The sequence below is a fragment of the Helianthus annuus genome, chromosome 2, assembly GCF_002127325.2.
Source record: "Helianthus annuus cultivar XRQ/B chromosome 2, HanXRQr2.0-SUNRISE, whole genome shotgun sequence".
NCBI lineage: Eukaryota > Viridiplantae > Streptophyta > Magnoliopsida > Asterales > Asteraceae > Helianthus > Helianthus annuus.
Window position 1 is genome coordinate 90,118,261 of NC_035434.2, and position 16,274 is coordinate 90,134,534.

Sequence of the window (16,274 nt, forward strand, 5' to 3'; positions counted from 1 at the left end):
CTATAATTATAATGCTACGTGCTTACTTGCTAAGCTCACATTAAACAAAATTGCCAAATTACTTGGTTATACTATGATTATACTATTGCTTGAATTGTTGGTATGATAACCTAATATGTGTATGTGCACATGATCTTTAAACAACTATATGCACTCCCCGAACGGATAGGACCTGACCTAACCAATCTTCTCTTCAGAAGATGTCGATACCAGGGAACGTTGACACCAACAACCCTCTGCCGACAACAGCAGAGTCAGAACTGCAAGGGCGCATCTCGCAAGTCATCGCACAACTCGAGGCCCTTCGCTCCGAACACGGCGGAGGTATCTCAAGAAATAACCCACCCAGCGGCTGCACTTACGAGCAGTTCTTGAACCACAAACTTCGAGAATTCGACGGCACTGGGGGTGCCTTAGCTTTTGTGCGTTGGGTGGAGAAGACGGATTCTGTTCTACGATTGAGCAAATGTGACCCCGAACATCAGGTCACATATATAGCTGGGCTATTGGTAGATGGGGCTCTGTCATGGTGGAACCTTCAAGTTCAGACAATGGGCGAGGCTGCTGCGTATGCTATGACGTGGGATGAACTGAAAGAGATGATGTGTAAGAGATATTGCTCTAGGGCAGAAGTCCAGAAGTTGGAAACTGAATTGTGGAATTTGAAAATGGAAGGTTCAAAGATAGCTGAATACGTGCAGAGATTTGGCGAATTATCACAAGTTGCATCGCGTTTGGTGGAACCAGAACCTAGGAAGATCGAGCGTTTCATAGGGGGATTGGCACCTCAAATTCTAAGCCTGGTAACAACATCTAAACCTTCAACGATCACCGAGGCTATCAACATAAGTGTGGCACTCACTGAAGAAGCAATTAGACAAGGAAAATTTTCCGGCATGGAAAAGAAAGGGGAGACTCCTGTAGAGTTATCTGGAGATAACAAGAGAAAGCTCGCAAATTTCAAAATGATTACTCGGGCGAGTAATAAGAAGAAGGCCAAAAAGGGGAAAGACTACATGGGTATCCTACCTAAGTGCGACAATTGTCTACGTTATCATGTCGGGCGATGTAAATATGGAAAATGTGATAACTGTGGTAAGAGAGGGCATCCCAAGGAGACCTGTAGACAAGGTATTGAAAGTGGAAATGAAGGTCAAGATGATAGCAAGAATCACGGAGGAAACAACAACAACGACAAAGGTAGGACGAGTGACAAACAAAAACGTGCTCAAGGTTGTCTTAACTGTGGAAGCAAGAAGCATTTCAGAAAATACTGCCCTAAGAAGAACCGGACACAAGGATACAAGCTCAGTAGCAGAGCTAGGGGAGCACGCCAGGAACCCAAGCGTGAATATCGGTATGTCCCATATTACTCAACGTTATGCGTTGGCGCTACTAGATACTGTTGCAAATTTTAGCCTCGCATCTCTAAAGTTTGAGAGTATGATTGGTTTTGTAGTAAGTAAGTTAGATAACCCGCACTCGATAGGACTAGCTAATGGGAAGCCAGTAGAAGCCAACGAAGTAACCGGAAACGGTAAGACAGAACCCAGAGAGCGTGAGTTTACGCTTGATCTACTGCCAGTGAACTGGGAGACTTCAACAAGGTAGTTGGATGGATTGGTTGACAAATGAATCAATAGGAGACTGATATCCACACCGCGAAGGCGAACTAAGAAACAATCTTGACTCATGAAGCGGGATACGCCTCTGCAAATTACAAATTGCTTGAAGGCACGAAGGATGTTGCGTAAAGAATGCGTTGTTTCCTTGGCTCATGTCGGGGACAAGGGAGCCGAAGAACTAAAACTCGAAGATACCCCCTACGATCAGAAAATATCCTGAAGTCTTCCTCGAAGACTTGCCGGAATCATCTTCTCAACAATTAATCGAATTTCGCATCGATTTAATTCCAGGCACCGTACCTGTAGTCGATGCATCATAACGACTTACATTTTCGGAGATGAAAGGACTGACAGTGCAACCTCAGTGGTTGATAGAGAAGGAAGATAACAGACCAAAATTTCCGTTCTGGATAACCTCAGTTCTGCTCGTCAAAAGAAAGGACGATGACTTTCAACTGACCGGGAGTCGGACGAGCTAGCCAACCAGAGTCGGTGGCTCTTGCTAAGGATTGGAGAACTACTTAGTTGACTAACTGCGAGGATCCAACCAGTATTTCCTGACTGATCGATGATCGAGTAGCTGTAAATTTAGGAAGAAAGTTTACCAGGGGAAAATTGTGGGACAATAACTTGTTTTAAACGTACACAAGAATGGCGTTTCCTACACGATGCACAGAACGATTCTACACCGAATACGAAACTCTGAGAATCTAGGGAAACCTGTACTTAGGACCATCGGGAACCAGGTCCAAACTCACAAAGGTTGTTACTTAGGAACCACATCCGTTAACTCAAAGCAGACACCATTAACCTGACATATATGCCAGTTCCGTTGACCAAACCGAAAATACTTGAATTACTTTTACTTCTAGCGAGTAGACGTTTGCATCTCTACTCCCCTTAATGGTAGTTGCATCACGTTAATTTTCTTCGCTAAGAGCGAACACACATTTGCTTCGATATCTGGTCATTTCTTCATTTTAGCAGATACTCATTATTCCTTTTCTTGGAAACTTACTTGTCACACATGCACCATTTGCCACGCGTGCGACTTCATTTCATTTCAAACGCTTCATTGAAGTTCAAATATTATGTTGCTAAATCTGAGTACTGAATTGTGAATACGAACGACCTACATTATTGTGACTGTTGACTCTTTTGCTATCAAGTCAACACACCCTCTTGAAACTTCATTTATTTCAGGTTACATTCGTGGTTTATCTTTACGACCATGCCGAGATTCCTTTGTTGATACATACGGTTATTGTCGGGTTACGCTAAAACCACGTTCAATTGCTTGAACTTATCCAGTTCGCATATTCAGTTTCAGACGTCATATGATGTATTGGGAGTAAATATGGAAAATGTGATAACTGTGGTAAGAGAGGGCATCCCAAGGAGACCTGTAGACAAGGTATTGAAAGTGGAAATGAAGGTCAAGATGATAGCAAGAATCACGGAGGAAACAACAACAACGACAAAGGCAGGACGAGTGACAAACAAAAACGTGCTCAAGGTTGTCTTAACTGTGGAAGCAAGAAGCATTTCAGAAAATACTGCCCTAAGAAGAACCGGACACAAGGATAAAAGCTCAGTAGCAGAGCTAGGGGAGCACGCCAGGAACCCAAGCGTGAATATCGGTACGTCCCATATTACTCAACGTTATGCGTTGGCGCTACTAGATACTGTTGAAAATTTTAGCCTCGCATCTCTAAAGTTTGAGAGTATGATTGGTTTTGTAGTAAGTAAGTTAGATAACCCGCACTCGATAGGACTAGCTAATGGGAAGCTAGTAGAAGCCAACGAAGTAACCGGAAACGGTAAGACAGAACCCAGAGAGCGTGAGTTTACGCTTGATCTACTGCCAGTGAACCGGGAGACTTCAACAAGGTAGTTGGATGGATTGGTTGACAAATGAATCAATAGGAGACTGATATCCACACCGCGAAGGCGAACTAAGAAACAATCTTGACTCATGAAGCGGGATACGCCTCTGCAAATTACAAATTGCTTGAAGGCACGAAGGATGTTGCGTAAAGAATGCGTTGTTTCCTTGGCTCATGTCGGGGACAAGGGAGCCGAAGAACTAAAACTCGAAGATACCCCCTGCGATCAGAGAATATCCTGAAGTCTTCCTCGAAGACTTGCCGGAATCATCTTCTCAACAATTAATCGAATTTCGCATCGATTTAATTCCAGGCACCATACCTGTATTCGATGCATCATAACGACTTACATTTTCGGAGATGAAAGGACTGACAGTGCAACCTCAGTGGTTGATAGAGAAGGAAGATAACAGACCAAAATTTCCGTTCTGGATAACCTCAGTTCTGCTCGTCAAAAGAAAGGACGATGACTTTCAACTGACCGGGAGTCGGACGAGCTAGCCAACCAGAGTCGGTGACTCTTGCTAAGGATTGGAGAACTACTTAGTTGACTAACTGCGAGGATCCAACCAGTATTTCCTGACTGATCGATGATCGAGTAGCTGTAAATTTAGGAAGAAAGTTTACCAGGGGAAAATTGTGGGACAATAACTTGTTTTAAACGTACACAAGAATGGCGTTTCCTACACGATGCACAGAACGATTCTACACTGAATACGAAACTCTGAGAATCTAGGGAAACCTGTACTTAGGACCATCGGGAACCAGGTCCAAACTCACAAAGGTTGTTACTTAGGAACCACATCCGTTAACTCAAAGCAGACACCATTAACCTGACATATATGCCAGTTCCGTTGACCAAACTGAAAATACTTGAATTACTTTTACTTCTAGCGAGTAGACGTTTGCATCTCTACTCCCCTTAATGGTAGTTGCATCACGTTAATTTTCTTCGCTAAGAGCGAACACACATTTGCTTCGATATCTGGTCATTTCTTCATTTTAGCAGATACTCATTATTCCTTTTCTTGGAAACTTACTTGTCACACATGCACCATTTGCCACGCGTGCGACTTCATTTCATTTCAAACGCTTCATTGAAGTTCAAATATTATGTTGCTAAATCTGAGTACTGAATTGTGAATACGAACGACCTACATTATTGTGACTGTTGACTCTTTTGCTATCAAGTCAACACACCCTCTTGAAACTTCATTTATTTCAGGTTACATTCGTGGTTTATCTTTACGACCATGCCGAGATTCCTTTGTTGATACATACGGTTATTGTCGGGTTACGCTAAAACCACGTTCAATTGCTTGAACTTATCCACTTCGCATATTCAGTTTCAGACGTCATATGATGTATTGGGAGCATCATATTCAAATACTTTTGCAAAGATTCTTTCATTTCAAGTCGTAGCAGGTTCGTTTGGTCTACGACTCCACTAATTATTTTGATTGATTTCGATACCTTGTGGGAATACTTTCACAAATTGAAGCCTACGCTAAGTTGATTACACACCTCATACACGGATTTAATTGTTTATTTATTGACTTGCTCTAAATCCGTTTTGTTTATCACAATCAGAGCAGTCTCAACACAGTTATGTGTTAAGACAAGGGTACATAGATTCATTTCATACCACGGTGTACCCCCTAACGATTCCGTTGTTATAAATTGAATACCCTGCAGTACTTATTGCTTTCTCGCCCTCGATTAACAACAGTGACTCTTTGATGTTCCATGTTCAATTGAAACTCTATGACATTGTGGAAACTAAAACTCCAGGCTTGTTTCGGTACATGTTCATTTGATTTCCAATACGGTGAACTTGTTCAGTCACCACTATACATATTCCCTTACAAACTTGTAGCTTGTGCTAATCGTCGTCAACTGTTTCACACAAAACTACATATACTTTCGTTTGAAGTGTCATCTAAACATTTCAGATGCAACTACAAATCACGATAATGACACACCAGATTCACTTGTATTTCATTTGGTGTACTTTCAAAATTTAAGAATGTCAACACACTAAACCTTACCATTCATTTATTCGAAAGTTGACATATCATTTTCATATTCAAGTTGTTGATTTTGAATTCATATAGGGATGCTATGGTTTGTGAGAACTCGTTTGCATATCGCAATGAATCGTTTGACAATCATATTAGTCAAAACTCCTCTTTTATGAAACCCACCTGCTAGCCGGGTTACACTAGACAATACGTCCACTACGTCTTATACCTTGGACATTAGAGGTCAAAAGTACATACCTTTTTACCATAGGATTCGGATTGTTTCATATTCTTGGACCCACCTGAAGTGAGTAGGGTTTAATGCGGTAAGTGAATATTTACCTTGGTATTATTCATGTACACCCACGTGTGACGTAACCATAAGGAGTTAAGGTAGTACAAATTTCGAGGACGAAATTTTCTTAACAGGGGGAGAATGTGACAATCGTCAAATTTGCATGCATCTGTACAACTAATTAATATTTAATTAGTACTTAATTACTGTGCTTGATTACAATTATGATTAAACTGCTTTCTGTTTTCTGCTACATACATACTCATGCATCACATTCTATACTGTCACTCTACTTATTACATACAAACATTAGTGACAAACTTGATGCACAAAAGCACAGTTAGCACAGTGAGCGGATAACCACAAAAACAGGCTGACATTACCAGCACCAAAACAGACATTGTTCTGAGGCCAGTATGAGCCGGGAGTAGATTACTACACTAGTAGGGAGTGTAGGGAGGTGAGGATTATAAAACTGCGTCACTAGGTGATAGTTATAGTGACCGGATGTGCCTAAAACGTACTTTAATTACAAAATTCTGCACTACATACAAAAATTCAGCTTTTAACAAAGCTAGTAAAGTGCAAAAACTTGGTAAAATGGTCCTAGACACTTTCCAAAGTGTTGGTAATTTAATGTGTCACTAAAAACAATATAAAGGACATTTTAAAGCTTTATTTAGCACTTTAACGGATCAATATCCAACCGAACAACCGGACTTTACCCGAAACATAAAAATATTGCCAAATACATTGTTTTCACTTTTCTGAGCTAGTTAGGGTCTCCGAACACCCTAACACACCTTATATTATACTACATACTATAATATACTAACTAAACCCATTAGATCCTAACTAATCAAGTAACAAGTTCCATTACATCCCAACCCCTAATACCCCCCCCCCATTACGGTTACATGTGGGGTGGGACACCCCCACATTTCCTCCATTATTTTATTAGTTCATGTTTGATATCTAGGATGCACATTACATAATGGTTATAGCAAGAACATGGTTTATAAATATGAACAAAGGTTAACACTTCTCTTTCATAAACCATAAACAACCAACTTCTTTCTCTCCTCTACACCACCACCTACGGCCGCCCCTTCTCCACCACCATTCACCCATCTTCAACCTTGATTCAATCATTCCTCTTACACACAAAGGTGGAAGGTGACATGCAAACAAGTCGGGTGCTTTCGAAAGTGCAAGAACCGCTCTCATTTTCTTTTATCCACCTCATTTACGTCTTGTATCTTCCCTAGCCTTGAGCTAGTAGTAAGTGCCTCTAAACATCATCTTGATCTTGTTTAAAGTGGTTAATAAGTGATTTAATGGTTGAAAATTTGAAACACTAAAGGACATAACAAAAAGTCTTGAACATAAGATGAACAAGTTGGATAAAGAGAAGCTAGTGGTGTAAATCTTGTAAATATTGTCAAGTTGTGATTACTTGATGTTGTTTGTTACTAAAAGTGGGATGGATCATCATCTAACCATACTAGATCATGTTCAAGAACATGAACTAGTAGTATGTTAGTGTTAGAATTATGAAAGATGATGAAACCTTCCATCCATGAAACATGAACTTGAATAAATGTAATTTTTCTTGTAAAATAAGGTTCTAAATAGTAGATCTAAAGATCTACAAGTGGTTTTCAGAAGAACCAAGTGAAAGATGCAAGTCTTGTTAAAACCCGGATCTTACATAAACTAAAAGCATTTTAGTAACTAAACTAGTGTGTAAACACTTGTGTCACAATGAAATTTCATAAAGAAATATTTTTGTAAATTATGACAAGAAGTTGTTAAACTTCAAGTTCTTTAAAAATAAAGTTTTTAAGAAACTAATTTTATTTTTAAAGATAACAAAACCTACTAAATACGCTAGCAACTTACTACGTATTTTTACACAACTTTCAAGTTCATGAGTTTGTGATTTACTTGTTTTGTCTAGTTCGATGTTTAAATATTGTATATTGATGATTGTTAAATTGCTTGATTGAATTTTTGAAAAGAAAATGATACGCTAGTAAGCATGGACACCTCCATTTACAGAGGAAACTCTGGCGGAAATTTTTCTAGAAATATAACACTTAAAAATATTTTTCTAAACAAATGTTTACAAAATATATTTTTAACTTGGTTTTCAAAATGAACGTCGCCATGATTTTTATTACAAAATTACCAAGTACCGGAGGTGGGTTTTTGTAAATAAAATTTGTTAAATATATATTTAGAATGTATATTTTATACTAAAACGCTTGCGTGATTATGTGATTATTTTGTGAACTATATATATTATTTTCTGGGAAAAAATAATATAACTGGAAAATATTACGAAGTTACGACTCCAAAATAATACCCAACACCCTCACAAAATTAATATTTAAGTTACGCATTTGATAAAGCAATACGAAACGCCAAAACGTGACTTATGTAATATTTCGGGAAAATAGTCTGATACGAATATTTTGGTAAAATATTATTTTGGAAACTATAAAAATAAAAATATATTATTTTTGGGAAAAATACATATATTTTGGAAATACATTATTTTTGGACAAATGAGTTAAATATATTTTCCCAAGCGGGAGATAAGAATATATTTTCCTAGTATATTTAGAAGATATATATATATATAATTTTTGAGAAAAATATATATTTTCTGGAACGATACATGATTAGACAAAACAAGGTTTATTTATATATATTTAAGTGAGACTTGAAATATATGGTTTTGGAAAAATATATTGGGAATATATTAACATATTTTCATTTAGAACAATACACCGAAATACAGCGCCATTACGTGCCAAGATATACAAATACGAATACTTGAAAAGTATTAATACAGGAACACTGCATAAACAATTATTCCAAAAACTAAATATAATTATTATAACTTGGAATAATACCAGAAACGTAACCCAAAAACACAAATACTAAGACAAGGCACGACCCGTTCGTCTAATAGACGTTAGTACACTGTAGGTAGTCGTGTTGGCTGAGGAGACTTGGGTTACACATACGGAAGACGCAATACTGTGAGTTTATGTCCCCCTTTTCTCGTAACTGTTTTCAGTTTTATACTTCGGGGGTGAAATACATGCGACAATTATTACAGACTTATATATACATGGTATGGTTAGCTTAATGAGGGTTTACTACTTAGATCATGTGAGTGGGTAGGCGGAAACTGAGGCCATTAATCCTCGTTGTAGGACCGAGGGATATTAGTGATAGATCTATTTGGGTGTAGCGAGCCCCACTCCTGAGCCCGCTGAGTGGACCAGGTGGTGACTAAGTGCCCGACGCACAAATCCGCTAGGTTTGAGTCTTCCTGCATCACTTCACACATATCATTGGCTTTGCAACCCAATGGTGATCTCTTTTTCCTTAATTGCTACATACCAGGGACTTTTATACATACTTACAACATTTTCAAAGGTTTATACATACTCTCTTTTACATGAACTCGCTCAACTTTATGTTGATTTTTCAAACTACATGTATTTCAGGAAATTAGTAAATAGATCTGGCAGGCGTTGGAGTTTTTAAGCTGCGTTGTGAATAAAGATGTCATCCAAGTCATTAGGGCTTAGGAGACGTATCTTAATCCTAGACGAGATACGTGGTCCTAAATTCGGGTTTGTTTTAAAATCTTTTGTTGAGTCTTTTTGAATTCCTTAAAATATGTTATGGTTTGTAAATTGAATATGGTATTGACATTTTAGAAAATTATGTTGTACTACTTTTAAACTCAAATTAGTGGATGTACATCTACTAGTTTTATCATATAGTGTTGTTATGATCGTATGCAATGGTATTAAGAAGTCACACCAATAATCACGCTTCCGCAAAAGTCAGGGTGTGACAATGAGGAACCATGGCGTGAACAACCCACCTCATATGAGTATTATGAAGAACCAAGTTACGATCCTTATCCATCATATACTTTTAATGAGGAACAATGGTGTGAACCATCTACCTCATATGAGTATTATGAGGAACCAAGGATCGAACTTCCGACTTCAAGCTTTGATAATAATTATTCAACTCAATTTGACGAAGCACCAACTATTTCACCTGTAGCCGAAAGGATAATAGAACACCTTAAAACTATCGAGCACTATATAAAAGAAGCACGCGCAAGGGAAGAGGAGTCCCGCGCAAGGGAAGAATTAACTTGTAATAAAGAAAAGATAGTTGAAGAGGTAAAAATGGAAGAACAAGTAAGTGAAAAACCAACACATGAGTTAAACAACGAAAAAGGTGAGTCCGACAATGTTAAAATTCAAGAAGAGTCTAATTTTAAAGAAATTAATCTCTTGTCACCTTCTTTCAAAAATCATTGTTTAGTACCCACTCATGCTAAGTTTTTAAAAGAGTTAAACACTAACACTAAAATTGACGAAACGGTAAGCATTAAGTTAACAAATGATCAAACTACGCTAATAAAAGAAGATCCATTTGAAATTAACATTACACCGGTTCCATGTTTTTTTTCAGAATTCCTTTATTAGTAATATTACAATTGATAAAGATCTTTGTGTTAATATAATGCCAAACTACATTTTCGAAAAATTAAGTATTGGTGATTTTTCTCCACTTCAAATACCCATTTTTCTATCTAATCGGAAAACAATAAAATCAATAGGGATAGTTGGGATGTGTTGGTCCAGTCCAATCAATTGGTAATCCCAACCGACTTCGTCATCCTTGATGACGCTCCACTAGTGTTGGGACGACCTTTTGTGAAAACCCACAAAGCTTTGATTAATCGGAAGAAAAATAACTTACCCATTCAATTAGGGGCCTTCAAAAGTGTGTCGATCTTGAATGATCAATGAAATATCTAATCGGCAATGACGACCCCCTAATTGAAGATGACCCAGAACCACCCGATAAGGAGCGTCTAGCCAAGGACCCTTATAAACGTGGCGCACCACGGAGGCATTCCGTGGAACTATCCTTAGTTTTAGTTTAGATTAACTTTTATGTTTTCTAGTTTAGTTTTACTTTTCAGGAATAAAACACACTCGAAATGGTGGAGGTTACTAAGGGAAACATGAACCCACACCCCATGCACAAAAACAGAGCCTCCCGACATTTTTTCTTCATTACAGCAAGTTCAGCACGGGGCCGTGCTCACCCAACACACCCCGTGCCCGAGGTTCAGCAGAAAATGCCCAGTTCAGGTAACTGGACACGGGGCTGTGCTCACTGAACACGCCCCCGTGCCCAGCCTTCTGTTTACTTTTGGTACTGGCAGTCTATGTCACACCCCGACCACGTAAAACAGCAAAACGTGGCGCAAACGTCGGGGAGTGTTGTAACAGAATTATTGTTTCACAACCATGGCACATAAAGTGATATTTTATTAATCAAACAAACGAGTTTCATTGTCTTAAACAAAAGATACAAGAGTACATCACATAAATTAAACTAAGTCTATCTTCGTTTTAAGTCTCTAAGGCACAGGTCCGCCCCAGTGTCACGATCATCATCCTAAGCAACAGCTCCTGAAAACACATGTGAAAATAGGTACGTCAGCATAAAAATGCCTGTGAATAACATAGGTTTTGTGAAAATCGAATTCATGACTTAGGTTTTAGAAAAAAATGTTTAATAAAATTCAGTCATGAACCTTGTAAATTGTTTTGTTTTGTAAATCATTTGAAAGCGATAAAATCAGGTGATATGTATAAGTAAAAGAATAATGTATGGTTAAATGAATAACCAAGTAAAAATAAGTTGTAATAAAACAAACTATTTTTGTAAAACAAAGTCTTGTGAAAAATATGTTATTTGCTTAAAATGTATAATTCCAAACTAAATGATTTAAGTAACGCTACGACATGTAATATAATACAAGCACTTATATATAGGAAGTACCAGCGGCGTATCCACCATGCTTGTATCATACTACACGCGTATCGTTACTTAAGTCACTTAAACAAACCACCAATGTATAAAGTCCATGTTTAAACCAACCATCAAATGTTCTTGTCTAAACTATTGTTATATGTTTAAAAGTCCAAAATGTAGTCATGTAGTCATGTATGTGGAACAAATGTTATGTATGCTAAGTAAAATGTGTTCACTTAAACCAAATGTATAAATGTACAAAACAAAGTATTTTGAGTATATCAAAAAGTTATGTTTTGCAAAGTAAAAGCATGTTTTAAATGATACAAACATTTATGTGGTAAGTTAATGCATACATTCAAGCCTTGAGACAGACGGATAACCCTAAGTCAAGATTATCAAAAGAAATGTTATCGGATTCAGTCATTCCTTTCACCCAAATAAACCTAGGATGTCAGGAACGGGATTTGTCAAGTCCTATGGTACCATTACTTACTACCGAGGGGCGTAGCTAATGTTAATGAATGTATATAAGTCCCATTTATACAAACCAAATGTTATACCAAATGTAAACATGTTATATGAAAACAATGTACTAAGTATGCTAAGTTAACATACAAAGCATAAAAGTCATGTAAATCAATGTGCTAGCATGCTTAGTCTACATACATAGCAGAAAATGTGATATAAAACAATGTGCTAATATGCCAAGTAAACATATGTAGCAAAACGATGTAATGTAAATCAATGTGCTAGCATGCCGAGTTAACATACATAGCAAAACAATGTAATGAAATCATGTACTATAAGTGTACTAAAGAACATAGCAAGCATATGATGTGAAAACAAGAAAGCACGAAAGTAACAAGTAGGCACATGTGTCTATGTACTCAATTGAGATATCTCAATAGACTTTAGATATCCACCAAGCAAAGCTAGAAGATCACGGATTCAAACGGCACCTAATACAGGTATCTACATTAATAAACGGACCTATTCGGAGGATCGGGTAGTACGAGGGTTTGTAAACCAAATAAGTGTGGGAACTTATGTAATATGGTTTGACAAAGCCTACATACTAAAATGAAACCTATCCTAAGTGCTTTTGACACGTTACGACCCGTTTAGGTAGCTTACGCTACTTTAACGCGTCGTTCGCGTAAAACGCGTTCGGAACGTCTAACTAGTCCTAGGACAAGTGAAATATGCCTTAACATGTTTAATATTGTTGTTAAATCAGTTTAGATGTCAAAAGTTATGTTACATAAGCTTAAAATGAATTTTAGCGCGAAAAGGGTATTTTGGTAATTTTCCTAAGGCATAGAAACTACTTATCATACAACTACTTAAACGACGTGACCATAAGGTATAACCTCGGAAGGTTATTCCCTATACAATTATGGTCACCTAAAGTATTTGGTTGGATCCTAATGATCGACCAAATGGGTCGGGTTCGAAAGCATAAGCGATTGTTTAGATCGCTTACCATTACGGCCCTAAACAAGCACAATTCTAAAAGCGACGAGCTAAACATGCTAGAACATGTTTAGTAAAGTTAGAAAATAGGTTTGGTATTAAAACAAACGGTTTTAATACCCTAGAGTAGTTTGGTTACAAAATATGCGAGAAAACGCATTTTGGCCGAAACTACGACTCGTCACTGAGCCTAGATAACGTGGTAATCAGTAGGTATAGTCGCTAGGGACTATAACCATCGTGATTACGCTCACGTTATGAAGTTCAAACGAACTTCGCGTTGACCATAAACTGGTCAATGCAGAAAGTCAAACGCAGTTTGACTTTAATGCTAAAATGAATGAAAAACACGAAAGAATACTTACAGAAGGTCCCCGCAAGATTTGATTCCGATTCTCTCTCAGGTAGGAAGCATATACTTCCACTTAGAGAGCTTGAATCAGATCAAATGTGAGGAATGAAGGAAAATGGGTTGGGTTTATATAGGCATGGCACAACCGTTAGGATCGTTCGTCGAGAAACGTGCTTCAATCTTGACCGTACACATGGGCCCCTTGTTTTGGAAAACCATTAGAGCCCATAGATTCAGTCCATGGTTTGAGAAATACCATTTGCAAGTGGTTTTTGAGTGTTTAACAGCTGTAAACAGCTGTTTGCAACAATTCTGCACATCTGGGAGGCTCTCGCGCCCCGTGTAAACATGTGCAAGGCCTTACACGGGCCGCCTGGGAAACACAGTTCAGCAACAAGTTTGCAGTTTGACAGTTTCAGTCCCTGTTGGTGTTTAAAGCCATTTCCGACATGTTTAAGGCCCGTTAAGCCAACTTTAAGGCCCTAAAATGATGCTTAAACATTGTGGACATGAAACATGCTCAAAAATATGCCGGATGTCGGTTCGTTTGGTCGTACGATCGCGATGTTCGCTTAATTATGACGGAATGCGCATAAGCGCGAAAAATATGCCAAATTGCGCGACGAATGGATTTTTCTCATGCCAAACACTAAAATAAAATATTTTAATGCTTACATAAAATTTTGGATGTCCAGATGTATTCAGAACGTAAGTTATGCGCGAAAATGCAAACTTATGCACTTTTTGACGCTTTTAGTCCCTGGATGAGCATAAAGTATATTTTAGCACACCGAACCCCTCAAAGCCTATTTCTAAGCTATGTAAAGGATATTTAAGGTGTGTTTAACTTATGGCCATGTTCCGGAATGTTCGTTACAGTTCAGATTGGCATACTTTCGCAGTTTGTCAATTTTAGTCCCTGTAAGCGAATAAACTTGATTTTGCCATACCAAAGCCTTCAAAACTTATTCCTAAGTTATGTAAAGGTTATTTAAGGTATGTTAAGCATAAATTGATGTTCCGGAGTATTTGTCACGTTTAACTGATTACGTTCACGCACCAGTTTGCGTTTAATTCTCCAGAAAGCGATATAGAGTTTGAAATCGAATAAAAGTCAAAACATGAAAAACATCAAACATAAACAAACAGACATTGGGATCAAATAACTTTATTTCGTTGATAACTAAACTGTTCACAATGATTACAAGCACAAATGTCATAGTCTCCCCTACTTGCGGAAATTTCGTCCCGAAATTTGTTTAGTGGAAACTCGTGGGAAAAGATGTGGATACTTTGCCTTCATTTGATCTTCACGTTCCCAAGTAAACTCAGGTCCACGTTTAGATTCCCAGCGAACTTTAACCAAAGGAATGCGCTTGCGTTTAAGCCATTTGACTTCACGATCCAAAATTTCCACAGGTTTCTCAACAAAATGTAGTGTTTTATCAACACGAATTTCGTCATGTGGTATGTGGAGGTTCTCATAAGCTAAACACTTCTTGAGATTGGATACGTGGAAAGTTGGATGAACATTACCACGTTCTGGAGGTAATTCAAGTCTGTAGGCTACCTTACCGATTCTTTCGACGATCTTGAATGGTCCAACGTATCTAGGTGCAAGTTTTCCTTTCTTTCCAAATCTAATCACACCTTTCCAAGGTGAGACCTTAAGTAATACACGATCACCGACTTGAAATTCCAAGGGCTTGCGTCGTCGGTCCGCGTAACTCTTTTGACGGCTTCGAGCTGTCTGTAGGTTATCACGAACTTTCTTAACCTTGTCAGTTGTCTCTAGAATGAGGTCAGGTCCAGTAAGCTGAGCCTCACCTATTTCATTCCAGCAGACTGGTTAACGACATTTTCGACCATAGAGAGCCTCGAAAGGAGCCATGTTGATGCTGGAGTGATAACTGTTGTTGTAGGAGAATTCAATCAATGGAAGATGTGAATCCCAACTACCACCAAAATCGATCACACAAGCTCTAAGCATATCCTCCAAAGTCTGGATTGTTCTTTCAGTTTGGCCATCAGTTTGTGGATGATAAGCTGTGCTCAGATTAAGTTGGGTCCCCATAGCAGCTTGCATGGTTCTCCAAAAATGAGAAAAGAAGCGAGCATCTCTGTCAGAAATAATGTTCAAAGGAACACCATGTCGAGATACTATTTCATCCACATAGATTTTAGCCAGCCTTTCAGCAGAAAAATCCTCACGGATTGGCAAGAAATGCGCTGACTTAGTAAGACGATCAACAATTATCCAGATGGCATCATGACCTTTCTTTGTGCGCGGAAGTTTAGTAACGAGATCCATAGCGATGTTTTCCCATTTCCAAACTGGAATCTCTGGTTGCACCAAAAGACCAGAAGCATGTTGGTGTTCAGCCTTAACCTTTAGACAAGTAAGGCATTTTGAAACGTACAAGGCAATATCCTTCTTCATACCAGGCCACCAACACTGAGTACGAAGATCCTTATACATCTTGTCTGAGCCAGGATGAATAGAATAACGAGACTTATGGGCCTTATCCATAAGCAAGGCGCGAAGATCATCTTGGCTTGGAACCCACAAACGGTCCATGAAATAATACGATCCATCTTCCTTCAGAACAAGATCAGGCTTAATGTGATAGGGTAATTCCTTACCCATCAAATCTTGTGAAACAGAAGCATGTTGAGCCTCAGAAATGCGTGCTTGGATATCAGATCGAGCTTGAACATCAGATTGAACACGAACACAATGAAGCT